This window comes from Parasteatoda tepidariorum, chromosome 12 (assembly GCF_982258835.1).
Source record: "Parasteatoda tepidariorum strain Cologne lab strain chromosome 12, Ptep-v5.0, whole genome shotgun sequence".
Classification (NCBI taxonomy): Eukaryota; Metazoa; Arthropoda; class Arachnida; order Araneae; family Theridiidae; genus Parasteatoda; species Parasteatoda tepidariorum.
The window spans coordinates 28,841,237-28,854,853 of record NC_141766.1 but is presented as its reverse complement, the minus strand read 5'-3'; positions in this window follow the sequence as shown (position 1 = coordinate 28,854,853).

Below are 13,617 nucleotides of genomic sequence, written 5' to 3'. Positions count from 1 at the left end.
TTTTGTGTTTGATATCGTAACTTAAAATAATTAACGCTGACTTCGTAAGATAAAAAAATTCATTAATTAGTAACCATATTAGAGGTCACCTTCTCAAACCATTAATAATGAGTCCTAGAACGGGAAAATTTGACCATTAGATCAAAAGTTATTCAAAATTGTCAAGGCTTCTTTTTTTTCCTTTTTTTTTTGCCTACTATACTATTTTCTGCTGACGATATTCAAGTTACAAAATCAGATTTAAAACGAAATTCTGAATATTAAGAAAACTTGCCTTCCTATCATATATAACTAATATATAATTCAAAATAATAAGAAATAGACTAATTTCAAGTTAATATGAATTTATTACAAGGCATACCATTCACCAATATTAATAAGCAACATTATAACTAATACTTATTTAATAATAATTGATTAGGCTACCGTTTTTATTAAATAAAATTTAATAAGCATTAATTTAAAGCAGTTGTGTATTATATGAAAACAGAAAAACATAATTAAAATTTTAATCAGGTTTAAAAATTCAGAAGTCTGACAGTTCAATTATTACAATCTTGATAAAAACCCACGCATATCCTGGTTTAGATAATTTGCGTGAAAGTATCAGCCTTGATTGAATAGTCATGAAATAATTTCTATTTCAAAAATTAAGATATCGTATATTTCTTTTGTTATTTGTTCAAAATAAATCTTGATAAAAGTACGTAAACATAAATAAGATTTGTTTCTTATTCATTTCTGAAAAATAATAATGCGAAGGAGGCACAGATAAAGAAGAAAGGACTCGTTGCGGATATCTTTATAAATTTTCCTAACATATTTACTAAACATCACTTTGATTATATCTCATATTTTTAACAACAGTTTGAACATTTATCCTTAGTTTAAAAATACATAAGTTCATTTTGAAAGTTTTTTTTATAAAAATTTAAAAAAATTCTTTGTTTCACTTATAAATTAATATTTTTCCTAAATATATGGGTATTCTTGAATCATAAAAATTTTCGAGGACTCTCCGCAGATCATGGTTCATAAATCTGATGGTCAACTTATGGTTGGCGGCTATGAAAGTCAATGACTTAAAACAATTTACACATCATATATTAATTAACTATATATATATATATATATATATATATATTTTCCTACGATCTCATCTGCTTCAGTTCCTATACGTGTTCACTTACAATTGATGTAGTTGGTTCTGCACCTAATATTATTTATCAAATAAAAAAATATCTTTATTGCACATATAAATTAATATTTCTCATAAATATATGGATGTTCTTAAATCATAAAAAATTTCAAGGACTCTCCTCAGATCATGATTCATAAATCTGATGGTCACCTTACTGTTGGCAGCCATATAAGTCAATGACTTGTAACAATTTGCGCATCATTTGTTAATAAATTATATATATTGCTTAAGTTCGCATCTGCTTCAATTCCTACGTGCTTGTTTACAATCGATGAAGTTGGTACTGTCCCTACTTTTATTTGTCAAATAAAAAAATATCTTTGCATATATAAATTAATATTTTTCATAAATATATGGATGTTCTTAAAGCATAAAAATTTTCGAGGACTCTCCTCAGATCATGATTCATAAATCTGATGGTCACCTTACTGTTGGCAGCTATGAAAGTCAATGACATGAAACAATTTGCACATCATATGTTAATAAATTATATATATTTGTTTAGGTTCGCATCTGCTTCAATTCTTACGTGCTTGCTTACAATCGACGAAGTTGGTTCTGCCCCTAATTTTATTGATTAAATAAAAAATATATCTTTGCACATATAAATTGATATTTTTTATAAATATATGGATGTTCTTAAAGCATAAAATTTTCCAGGACTCTCTCCTCAGATCATGGTTCATAAATCTGATGGTCACCTTACTGTTGGCAGCTATGAAAGTCAATGACTTAAAACAATTTGCACATCATATGTTAATAAATTACATATATTTGCTTAGGTTCGCATCTGCTTCAGTTCCAACGTGCTCGCTTACAACTTACAATCAAAGCAATAATATATTAAAAGACATATGTATATCGTTTGTTAGCCTTTAAAACGTTTGTCTATCTTTTATTTATAACTTGTCACAATCAAATTAAAATTCTGCACTTGTTAATATCGCCAGTTATACATAAGAAATTAATGTTATCTATGCTGTCTGTTGGAATAACCTTGACAGGTCAAGTTTGGGAAGCAGGAAGAAAGAAAGACGAAGGTAACTGCTTATATCTTCCAAAGTAAGGAATAGTTGTTAAACTAGAGCAGTGTCAAGTGCGATTAAGGGTGGGGTTAGGCGTGGCAATTCGATGATTTTTTTTTCTCATACTCAAGGTTTTTTCCCAGCTTGATTATTAAATCTCCATTATAGTAGTTATACCTGTAATAGATCTTCAACTTCCCATGAGTTAGAAGGGGGGTAGAATCTTACTATTGATGACTTCGAGTGAAATGAATCTTTATACCTGGAAGCGTTTGACGATAGATTAGAAAAAAAAAACTATTTATAACATCACATTGTCGCAAATGGGAGATAGATTTGATAGGCTTTTCTCTTTAAGAAAGAGTTGATTTATTTGTAATGTCGGCTAATCATATAGGGTTAGACTAATTGGAGTTGGTGAAAAAAAAGGGGAAAAAAAGCAATAACGGTATTGATTTGGCAAGGTATGAAGATAAAATTGAGCAAATCAGCGTAACATAGTGTTAAGATATTAATGATAGTAATCGCTTCATACTGCTAATGACGATGGTAATGCTCTGTTTTAGATTTTTATAATAGTGTTATAAATAAATATGTGATGAACATTTTTGTTAGTGAATAAAATTTTGTTGTTATATTTTTCAATAAATTTGCTATGATAATTGAAGTTCTGATTAGTTTTAAACATATCGTTCATAACTTTTTCATCATTTTGTATTAATTTAGGTCCATACAAGAGAAAAATATTACACTAAGTATTTTAATAATTTATGGTTATGAAGTACAACATGAAACATCAGTGTCTTTTTCTGCGTAAAAGCAAAATCTTCCAAACACAGCTCACTTCCAAGCAATAATTTTTCAAACTTGTAATTATTTACAGTTATTTATATCTAAGAGAAACATTTATTTGTCTTTGAAATTTATTTAACATACAAAATCAATTATTGAATTTTTGAACATGAAAGAAAAAAAAATTCGAACTACTTTTCGTGGATTTTTGTATTTTAGTACTAATATAATTCCAATAATCAAACAGATTTTTTTAGTAACTATTAGACTGCTTTTTGTAATAAAAAAATACCAAAATATATTTTTGCTCAAAATTAGAGCGTCTGAAAAAAAATATATATAAATATACCGATGTCCCATCTGCTCCAGTTAAAAAATAAGTAAAACATTTTTTTAAAAAAAATAACGCTTCAATTTGTTACAAGCAATTGAATTTTTTCCACTTATTTATTTACAAATTATTTCTCAAAAAATAATAAGTGAAATTCAATATGAATTATGTGATTTAGTACATACTTTCCATAGCAAATAGAAAAAACTATTAAATGTATCAGCAAAATAATAATATTCCAAAAAAAACATTTTAAATTTTAAATTGAAGTAAAAGGCAAAATTAAAAGGCGAAGCTATATAAGAATTTAACATAGTGAAATAATGCGTTAATATGAATTCGTTAATTAAACCTTATGCGATCCATTGATATAAAAAGTGCCCATTCTAAAACTTAAATTAATTTTAAAAAAAACTATTATTGAAATCACCACTCTAAAGACTGTATCCTAATAATTAGTAACCACATTATTTTACATATTTTAGAAATTATATGAATATATTGTACTACGTAGTTGAAGTGATTTAGTGTTTACCGTAATTAAAACAGCATGTACAAGTATTCGGAAGGAAAAAGGCTAAAAGATCAAAAGTTGTTTCTCTTATAAACTTAATTAAACAATTAGCTTGTAATTTTTTAGATACCGAAAAATTGCACTTTCTTCTACAAATAGGAGAAACATTGAAAATATATAGAGAGGAATTACTCTGGTAACCAAGATAGTCAAAGATAATATTTTCAATTTGTAGATAGTCAAAGATAGTTTTTTTTTTTTTTTTAATCTAAAGATAAGCAAAATTAATATTTTAAATTGAAATTGGTACAAAATTTACACTTTGACAGTCTATCTTGATTTAATAAGTAAAATTTAAAATTATTTTTGCAACCATTATATATATTAAAGGCGTGAAATACAAAAAATTATATCTGCGGATTAGTTCCATCAAAATATTGTTCAAGAAAGATAGTTTGTCCCATTGCTTGATCCAGGAGTTCCGCTGTCTTCTGGGTTGGGTTCAAAATTACAAGGCTACGGATTTAAACTTTGATGGTCGTAAACTCAAAAATGGGCCGTAAACTCTACTATTAAACGTCAATTATAGCTATGAACTAGTCCCCATGCCATCGTAATAACAGTTGAACGTTTTCATTATTTTCTCTCCTCGCAGTTTGTGTTAGTTCCATCAATAAGAAGTCCTCCATATAGGCTAGTTTGTCCAATGGCTTTCGGGTCCGTGCACGAGAGAAAATTGGATCGACTTTTCAACGCTGGTTATAAAATAAAAGATAGATTGTGAACTAAAAAAAAGCAAAAAGTGGTGGATTAAAGTTACTCAAAACTATTGAAAATTATAAATAAGCTTAAATGTTTTCGGTTGATTTGAATAAATTAAAGCAGATTTTTTTTTTAATTTTTTTTCGCTACCTCTCTAATAAATTTTCTATCAATGCTGATGATTATATCATGTCCATTCAAGACGTTTTAGTTTAGTTTAAGGGTAAAAAAATGTCTGCTTGAGGTCATTTTTCCTATGATTACGTAGTAGATATAAATATAATATAAAATCGTAAATATAATAAATTATAAATATAAAATCGTAAATTATAAATATAAAATTATAAACTCTTAAAATGACAGACTTTTTCGTAATACAAAAGCCCTACCCTTGACTGTATACTACCCCTGACTTTATCCTTTTATACTGACCAATACTTTGAAGCTGTGACCTTTGTCTCTTTTTTTAAGTAGTGGTAAGAGTAATCAAATAAACAATTGCTGGCACTCGTTTTTAAACATATAATAATTATGATTCATCACCTAAAGACATCGACGCATGATATCCTTTTTGTCTTCCCAAGCATTTAACGAGTAAGGGTTTTATTTGATAACATTAATAACAGATGGCAGCACCAAGGATTTTTCTCTCTTACGTTGAAGTCGTTCTTTATAAAAAATAAAAAATGAAAAATTTCAAGAAAATAAATTTAAAAAAAGAGAAAAATTTGAATAAATGAAAGTAAAACACAAACACTAACTGTTAAAGGCAGTTTTTTAATCTTATTGACTTATCATTAAACAGCAAACAGAATGAACTTACCATAAAAGTGAACTTCAGAATCATAACTACGTCCCCAATAATAAAATTACTAATAACTATACTATATTTGTTGAGCCACACTTGCGTTTCATATTAATAATTAACTGTATGCTAATTCGAGCTACATTAAAAAAAAGGTTTTGTCTAAAATGTTTTCTTTTCTTTTAATTGTCTTATAATGAAATTCTTATATTATTCGTAAAACCTGAATGTTATTTATTTTTTACGAGAAAATTCCCTTTTCTTTTCATGCTTAGTAAACAACTGCAGTTATATAATGATTACTGTCATTAAAATCTTTCCAAAAGTAGTACTAACCCTTGAATGATATCGAAACAAAAAAAAATAATAATAATGCTTACCATTTTTTTTTTTTAAATTTTTGATGATTAACGGAATTTTTTCAATGATTAACGGCTTATTAAAATCAGAACTTTAATATGACAGGATTACTCTCGTACTTAATATGTGTGTAATTAAGATTTAAAAAAAATTATCCATTCTAATCACAAATCTTGGAGCAGGTTTGTTAGATAACATATTTTAAATCAAGAGTTTAAAAAAAAATTTCAGTTAAATTTTTCAGCCTACATGAAAAGTTAAATTTGCTAAAAAAAAATGTTTTTTTCTTTAAGTTATTCTACAAACAACAAACAGAAGGGCAATAAACTGACGATCCAAAAAAGCTTAATTTTCAAAAACATGTTTTGTTTCGTTATCCTTTTAAAGTTCTGACATAAAGAAATAATTGCCTTTATCAGTGTCAAATGTTTTTGTATAAATCACCTTAATAAAATAATTGCATGATACATCGGAACAAGATCAGTACATCGAAACTTAAGATGAAAGAATCCCAAACCCTCAAAAATGTAATCAAAAAATTTAATTTGTTTTCATATCTACTTACTAATCATGTCAAAACATGCATAAAAAATAATAACAAATCCATTTCTAATCTCTGAACCTTCCAACATAATGATGATTTTAAGAATGCAAACGAAATGCAAATGTCCTTAAAACTACCTTACAAAGCGAATCGATTTGTCAAAACAACTAAAGCCGAATGTCTAAGGAAGCATTAAATTATTCGAGGTTATACACTAATTCAGTGACTATAATAACATGCGATCATCTCATTTCGAACCTCAATAAAAACAACTAAATAAACTCAAAGTCAGATTAGCACGAGATAATCGGGCATGGTAAAAGCCCGGTGTTATATCAAAGAAAGCATTGGACCCTGTCCAAGTTGCACGCGAAGTCTAATACAAAGAAACGGCAGATCACGTTTGAAAAAACGATCATCTTGAGTTGTCACCCGGTGGGAAAAAAGCGTTATCACGGTTAAACCATCAGTGGTGGCATCATAATTAAGTGGTTATTAAAAACCTAGGCCTACTAGAAAGACATAAGAGAAAAATACTAGGAAATTTATGCTTACTCTACATTAGCTCCTGCGCGTCGTAACAATGAACATAAAATTCTCGCACGTTTAATCTTATTTTCTTTAGTCTGGTATCAATAAATTAGTTTCTTAAATGATGGGAAACTTTTACGGTAGATTTCCCGTCATTAAGGCTTTTTTGTAGATCGAAATACAGACAAAAAGATATCGCTTTTCTTAATGGATTCAATTAATTGTTTTACGTCAATTATTTTTAAATAATTTTTTTTTAAATACCAGATTGTCGGTGAAGTTTTCTTATGGAAATAGTTTGAAAGCGCTTTTTAAAAAGTAAATGTTGCTCAAAATGCTTTCGAATATTCACGTAATTAAAAAAGTAGCACCACTTTCTAAACGTACATTTACAATACCTCCTCCTCGCCTCCCAATGAGGTTACTCAAGCTGGAATCCTGGAACTGCAGATCGAAATGTAGACAAAAGGATAACGCTTTTCTTAATGGATTCAATTAATTGTTTTACGTCAATTATTTTTAAATATTTTTTTTTAAAAATACCAGATTGTCGGGGAAGTTTTGTTATGGAAATAGTTTGAAAGCGCTTTTTAAAAAGTAAATGTTGCTCAAAATGCTTTCGAATATTCACGTAATTAAAAAAGTAGCACCACTTTCTAAACGTACATTTACAATACCTCCTCCTCGCCTCCCAATGAGGTTACTCAAGCTGGAATCCTGGAACTGCAGATCGAAATGTAGACAAAAGGATAACGCTTTTCTTAATGGATTCAATTAATTGTTTTACGTCAATTATTTTTAAATATTTTTTTTAAAAATACCAGATTGTCGGGGAAGTTTTGTTATGGAAATAGTTTGAAAGCGCTTTTTAAAAAGTAAATGTTGCTCAAAATGCTTTCGAATATTCACGTAATTAAAAAAGTAGCACCACTTTCTAAACGTACATTTACAATACCTCCTCCTCGCCTCCCAATGAGGTTACTCAAGCTGGAATCCTGGAACTGCAGATCGAAATGTAGACAAAAGGATAACGCTTTTCTTAATGGATTCAATTAATTGTTTTACGTCAATTATTTTTAAATATTTTTTTTTAAAAATACCAGATTGTCGGGGAAGTTTTGTTATGGAAATAGTTTGAAAGCGCTTTTTAAAAAGTAAATGTTGCTCAAAATGCTTTCGAATATTCACGTAATTAAAAAAGTAGCACCACTTTCTAAACGTACATTTACAATACCTCCTCCTCGCCTCCCAATGAGGTTACTCAAGCTGGAATCCTGGAACTGCAGATCGAAATGTAGACAAAAGGATAACGCTTTTCTTAATGGATTCAATTAATTGTTTTACGTCAATTATTTTTAAATATTTTTTTTTAAAAATACCAGATTGTCGGGGAAGTTTTGTTATGGAAATAGTTTGAAAGCGCTTTTTAAAAAGTAAATGTTGCTCAAAATGCTTTCGAATATTCACGTAATTAAAAAAGTAGCACCACTTTCTAAACGTACATTTACAATACCTCCTCCTCGCCTCCCAATGAGGTTACTCAAGCTGGAATCCTGGAACTGCAGATCGAAATGTAGACAAAAGGATAACGCTTTTCTTAATGGATTCAATTAATTGTTTTACGTCAATTATTTTTAAATATTTTTTTTTAAAAATACCAGATTGTCGGGGAAGTTTTGTTATGGAAATAGTTTGAAAGCGCTTTTTAAAAAGTAAATGTTGCTCAAAATGCTTTCGAATATTCACGTAATTAAAAAAGTAGCACCACTTTCTAAACGTACATTTACAATACCTCCTCCTCGCCTCCCAATGAGGTTACTCAAGCTGGAATCCTGGAACTGCAGATCGAAATGTAGACAAAAGGATAACGCTTTTCTTAATGGATTCAATTAATTGTTTTACGTCAATTATTTTTAAATATTTTTTTTTAAAAATACCAGATTGTCGGGGAAGTTTTGTTATGGAAATAGTTTGAAAGCGCTTTTTAAAAAGTAAATGTTGCTCAAAATGCTTTCGAATATTCACGTAATTAAAAAAGTAGCACCACTTTCTAAACGTACATTTACAATACCTCCTCCTCGCCTCCCAATGAGGTTACTCAAGCTGGAATCCTGGAACTGCAGATCGAAATGTAGACAAAAGGATAACGCTTTTCTTAATGGATTCAATTAATTGTTTTACGTCAATTATTTTTAAATATTTTTTTTAAAAAATACCAGATTGTCGGGGAAGTTTTGTTATGGAAATAGTTTGAAAGCGCTTTTTAAAAAGTAAATGTTGCTCAAAATGCTTTCGAATATTCACGTAATTAAAAAAGTAGCACCACTTTCTAAACGTACATTTACAATACCTCCTCCTCGCCTCCCAATGAGGTTACTCAAGCTGGAATCCTGGAACTGCAGATCGAAATGTAGACAAAAGGATAACGCTTTTCTTAATGGATTCAATTAATTGTTTTACGTCAATTATTTTTAAATATTTTTTTTTAAAAATACCAGATTGTCGGGGAAGTTTTGTTATGGAAATAGTTTGAAAGCGCTTTTTAAAAAGTAAATGTTGCTCAAAATGCTTTCGAATATTCACGTAATTAAAAAAGTAGCACCACTTTCTAAACGTACATTTACAATACCTCCTCCTCGCCTCCCAATGAGGTTACTCAAGCTGGAATCCTGGAACTGCAGATCGAAATGTAGACAAAAGGATAACGCTTTTCTTAATGGATTCAATTAATTGTTTTACGTCAATTATTTTTAAATATTTTTTTTTAAAAATACCAGATTGTCGGGGAAGTTTTGTTATGGAAATAGTTTGAAAGCGCTTTTTAAAAAGTAAATGTTGCTCAAAATGCTTTCGAATATTCACGTAATTAAAAAAGTAGCACCACTTTCTAAACGTACATTTACAATACCTCCTCCTCGCCTCCCAATGAGGTTACTCAAGCTGGAATCCTGGAACTGCAGATCGAAATGTAGACAAAAGGATAACGCTTTTCTTAATGGATTCAATTAATTGTTTTACGTCAATTATTTTTAAATATTTTTTTTTAAAAATACCAGATTGTCGGGGAAGTTTTGTTATGGAAATAGTTTGAAAGCGCTTTTTAAAAAGTAAATGTTGCTCAAAATGCTTTCGAATATTCACGTAATTAAAAAAGTAGCACCACTTTCTAAACGTACATTTACAATACCTCCTCCTCGCCTCCCAATGAGGTTACTCAAGCTGGAATCCTGGAACTGCAGATCGAAATGTAGACAAAAGGATAACGCTTTTCTTAATGGATTCAATTAATTGTTTTACGTCAATTATTTTTAAATATTTTTTTTTAAAAATACCAGATTGTCGGGGAAGTTTTGTTATGGAAATAGTTTGAAAGCGCTTTTTAAAAAGTAAATGTTGCTCAAAATGCTTTCGAATATTCACGTAATTAAAAAAGTAGCACCACTTTCTAAACGTACATTTACAATACCTCCTCCTCGCCTCCCAATGAGGTTACTCAAGCTGGAATCCTGGAACTGCAGATCGAAATGTAGACAAAAGGATAACGCTTTTCTTAATGGATTCAATTAATTGTTTTACGTCAATTATTTTTAAATATTTTTTTTTAAAAATACCAGATTGTCGGGGAAGTTTTGTTATGGAAATAGTTTGAAAGCGCTTTTTAAAAAGTAAATGTTGCTCAAAATGCTTTCGAATATTCACGTAATTAAAAAAGTAGCACCACTTTCTAAACGTACATTTACAATACCTCCTCCTCGCCTCCCAATGAGGTTACTCAAGCTGGAATCCTGGAACTGCAGATCGAAATGTAGACAAAAGGATAACGCTTTTCTTAATGGATTCAATTAATTGTTTTACGTCAATTATTTTTAAATATTTTTTTTTAAAAATACCAGATTGTCGGGGAAGTTTTGTTATGGAAATAGTTTGAAAGCGCTTTTTTAAAAAGTAAATGTTGCTCAAAATGCTTTCGAATATTCACGTAATTAAAAAAGTAGCACCACTTTCTAAACGTACATTTACAATACCTCCTCCTCGCCTCCCAATGAGGTTACTCAAGCTGGAATCCTGGAACTGCAGATCGAAATGTAGACAAAAGGATAACGCTTTTCTTAATGGATTCAATTAATTGTTTTACGTCAATTATTTTTAAATATTTTTTTTTAAAAATACCAGATTGTCGGGGAAGTTTTGTTATGGAAATAGTTTGAAAGCGCTTTTTAAAAAGTAAATGTTGCTCAAAATGCTTTCGAATATTCACGTAATTAAAAAAGTAGCACCACTTTCTAAACGTACATTTACAATACCTCCTCCTCGCCTCCCAATGAGGTTACTCAAGCTGGAATCCTGGAACTGCAGATCGAAATGTAGACAAAAGGATAACGCTTTTCTTAATGGATTCAATTAATTGTTTTACGTCAATTATTTTTAAATATTTTTTTTTAAAAATACCAGATTGTCGGGGAAGTTTTGTTATGGAAATAGTTTGAAAGCGCTTTTTAAAAAGTAAATGTTGCTCAAAATGCTTTCGAATATTCACGTAATTAAAAAAGTAGCACCACTTTCTAAACGTACATTTACAATACCTCCTCCTCGCCTCCCAATGAGGTTACTCAAGCTGGAATCCTGGAACTGCAGATCGAAATGTAGACAAAAGGATAACGCTTTTCTTAATGGATTCGATTAATTGTTTTACGTCAATTATTTTTAAATATTTTTTTTTAAAAAAATACTGGATTGTCGGTGAAGTTTTGTCTTGGAAACAGTTTGAAAACATTTTCTAAAAAGTAAATGTTGCTCAAAAGGCTTTCGAATATTCACATAATTAAAAAGTAGTACCACTTTTTAAACGTACACTTACATTACCTCCTCCTCGCTTCCCAATTAGGTGACTCAGGCTGGAATCCTGGAACTGTAGATCGAAATGTAGACAAAAGGATAATGCTTTTCTTAATGGATTCGATTAACTGTTTTACGTCAATTACTTTTTAATTTTTTTTAAAAAAAAATACTGGATTGTCGGTGAAGTTTTGTTTTGGAAATAGTTTGAAAGCACTTTTTAAAAAGTAAATGTTGCTCAAAATGCTTTCGAATATTCACATAATTTAAAAGTAGTACCACTTTTTAAACGTACACTTACATAACCTCCTCTTTCGTAAACTGGTTTACTTTCAAAGTGTCTGATCAGACTACCTATAAAAAAAAAACGTGTGGAGGCTTTCAGTTACAGGAGGCGTTACTCAGACTGGAATCCTAGTGGTGGCTGGTTGATCCGAATTCTGCTCTTAGCTCGCACCGACTACAGTATTGACGTCAGATATCCTCAGGAATAGACTGGCCATGGCTTAGAGTTATCTTACAATCGGGTTAACCATGGGACGTTTTCGTAGATTACCTATCTATGTAACGCAAATGTGGGTTGGTTCCATTAAAAAGACCTCCGGGAATGCTAGTTTGTCTTTATGCTTGATCCAGGTGTTCCCTGGTCTTCTGATTTGGTTTCAAATTTCGAGGCTGGGGGAGTTAAGTATTGATAGTAGTAAACCTGAAAATGGTTCGACTATTAAAAGCTGGTTATAAAATTAAATAAAATATAGTACCACCTTAATATCAAAATTGGGGTGTTAGTTGGTTAAATTCTAAATAGATTCAGGAAAAAGATTACCGAAAAAGCAAGCGAGCATCATGAACTTTTAAAGGAAAAGTAAATATTTTTCAACACACGACCTTAAATTTTTCCTTGACCGCTTAAAATTAAATTAATTTAACTAACGGGCTTAAAGTAACCCAATACATATTTCTTTAACTTTATTTTGTAAAAATAAATAAATAATAATAATAATAATAAATATAAAAATAAAATATTAATATAAATTATAAAAATAAAATATTTTTAAAAAAATTTATTTATAAAAAGGAAAGAAAAATATTAATAAGTCAGAAAAAAATAATGAAAAGATATAATCACGTCATCAGTCCACACGATTATATTCGCAGAAAGGAGTACTTTCTAATACTGCATTAATAAAGCAAAAGCAAAATATATCAACACAATAGTATGAGGAGCACCCAAAAAATTTGAAACGAAAGTAGAACATATTAAGTAAAAAAATTTTCGAAATTAAACATATCAAGTAAAAAGTAGAAAATAAAATGTAAGAAAAATACGGAACAAACTACAAAATAAAATCTATAAAGCGAGTTGCGGATTCAAATGAGCTTGCACGTTCATGAATCTTTCAAGAACGATTTAAAATGTTTTAGCAATAAGTTTGAAAGATTACAAAATATGAAAATAGAAGCATAAATAGAGGTTAGTAGCGTAAATAGAGGGATCTTTTAAGGTGCATTCTTACTGCAGTACTGAAGCTCCTTTGATTTAGTTGTTACATCGGATTGACCCGAAAATAGTTGTGCGCAAGATAATAATTATATATAAGTAAGGGCTAGGCCGGGATAGCCTGGTCGGTAGGGCACTGGGCCCGTGTCCAAGAGTTCGTGGAATCAAACCCCGCCAGCCGAAAACTCCCCGTGTAGTAAAATGGTGACTGATGCACGTTAAATCTGTCGAGTCGCAAAGTCCTTTATGTTTCCATATCAAATCAATACCTCTGAGGGTACTGATCCAAGAGTTTCCTTGTCTTCTGGATTGGTTCAAAATTACAGGGCAACGAAATTGAACATTAGTAGTCGTAAATCCAAAAAATTGGGTTGGCTGCTCAACGACGGATATAATATATATATATATATATATA